Here is a 2,208-nt window from a genome sequence, read left to right on the forward strand (position 1 = left end):
AAGGAAAGAAAGAAAGAAAGAAAGAAAGAAAGAAAGAAAGAAAGAAAGAAAGAAAGAAAGAAAGAAAGAAAGAAAGACTTCCCCTTCAGGTGAGGTTAGAAGCAAAATATGTGGGTGTCAAGACCTGCACACACAGCAGCCTGGAAAACAGGAAGCACAGGTACTTTCAGAAGCAAGAAGAGGTCTGTTTGGGCCCAACACTCTGTCTTGGCACCATGCCAGGTGACCACAGAGATGACGAGTAGCATCAGGCGTTATAGAAGATGTTTGAAAATGATGATCACCCCAGCTACAAGTGAGCGTTCAGCCTCCAGTAATGGCAGTTCTATCGAGGCCTTGGAGCACTGAGCAGATGAAAGAGTCTAAGATGCAGACAAGCAGTTGTCAGAAGCTCACATGCCGCAGCAGAGCAGACTCCAGGGCCCTGCCCGAGCCGTGGGGGCCAGCCCAGACCATCCCCAGCTCTGCAGCCCCATTCTCACTGGGGAGACTCACCCCACCCAGAGCATCCATCTCCTTCCAAGGTGTGGGGCAGAGGAGGGTGGCCCAGGCTGTGAGTCCAAGGGCCGGAAGCAACTTCAATCGTGACTCCCGTGAGGTAGCACCAAGGCCTATTGCACATGGAGGAAACTCTCCAGGGAAGCAGATGTCTCCCGGTGCAGGCCGTGGCTTCTCCCCTACCACCAGCGGACAGCATGCCCATCACAAAGCTGAGGGAAGTTATGCACATTTCGAGAGAATGCAGGGTCCCCATGGCCAGTCTTCAGGGATGCAGCCCCTGCTGGGTGGTCTCTGGGCACTGGGATCGACCCTGGGCTCTGAGCGGCTTTCACTCTTTCGAACTGTTTGCTGAAACCTTGGAACATGAGCAGACATGGGGCCGGGAGGCGTGGTGAGGACTACCCAAGAGTAGCCCTCCTGCCAAGTGACGCATGCAGCTTACAAGGCATCCTCTCACGCCTGTAATACCATCACCTTGGGAGATGGAGACAGGAGGATTGCTTGAGCCCAGGAATTCCAGGACAGCCTAAGCAACATAGCGAGACTTTGTCTCTACAAAAATCAAAACTGAGTCAGGCGTGGCAGTCCCTCAAAAAACAAAAACAAAAACAGCAAAGGATCCTTTTATTTTTCCTTCGCCTCCCTACCAAAATCTTGAGGAATCATTGGCAACCTGTGCGATTTTTTTCCTTTCTTCGATTGCTTGTTTGTCTTCATTAAATTATTGTTACTTTTTTTTTTTGAGTTGGTGTCTCACTCTGTCATCTCAAAGCCACTCACAGCCACTCCAGCTTCGACCTGCTGGGCTCTGGCGATCCTTCCACCTCAACCTTCCAAGTAGCCGGAACTATAGGTGTGCGCTACCATGCCCAGATAATTTTTGATTTATTGTAGGGATGAGGTCTTGCCAAGTTGCCCGGGCTGGTCTCAAACCTGCCAACCCAGACACTTCACTCACCTCAGCCTCCCAAAGTGCTGGATTACAGGCTGACCCACTGAGCCTGACCTTGTTGCCTTTTTTTAAAAAAAAGATTTATCGAGATTAAATACACACTAGATTTAGGGTATGCAATTTGAGTTTTTTGTTTGTTTGTTTTGTGTTTTGAGTCAGATCTCTGCTTCCCAGACTGATCCAGCTCACCTCAGCCTCGACCTCCTCGGCTAGATGACCCGCCCACCTCAGCCTCCCAAGCACCTGGAACCACAGGCACACACCACCACATCCAGTTAATTTTTTTTTATAGAGATGAGGTCTTGATAAGTTGCCCAGGCTGGTTTCGAATTTCGGGACTCAAGCCATCCTATCTCCTTGGCCTCCCCAAGTGTTGGGATTTCAGGTATGAGCCACCACCCCTGACATGTGTATGTACCTGCGAAACCATAATCAAGATAAGAAGCCTAAGCTTCACCCTACAAGAGTTCCTGGGAGCTCCTTTGTCATTCGACCCTCATCCTCTCCAATCCCACCCCAAGGCAACCGCTGACCTGCTTTTCCATCATTCCAGGTTAATTTGCAGTTTCTAGAATTTCGTATAAATGGAATCATTCTAGATGCGTACCCACTCTTTTTTTTTTTTTTTTTTGAGTTGGAGTCTCACTGTGTCGCCCAGACTGGAGTGCAGCGGCCGCTCCCAGCCACCGCAGCCTCGACCTGCTGGGCTCCGGCGATCCTTCCGCCTCAGCCTTCCGAGTAGCCGGAATTACAGG

Source organism: Carlito syrichta, unplaced genomic scaffold (genome assembly GCF_000164805.1).
Source record: "Carlito syrichta isolate Samal-C Ts95f unplaced genomic scaffold, Tarsius_syrichta-2.0.1 Scaffold311032, whole genome shotgun sequence".
Classification (NCBI taxonomy): Eukaryota; Metazoa; Chordata; class Mammalia; order Primates; family Tarsiidae; genus Carlito; species Carlito syrichta.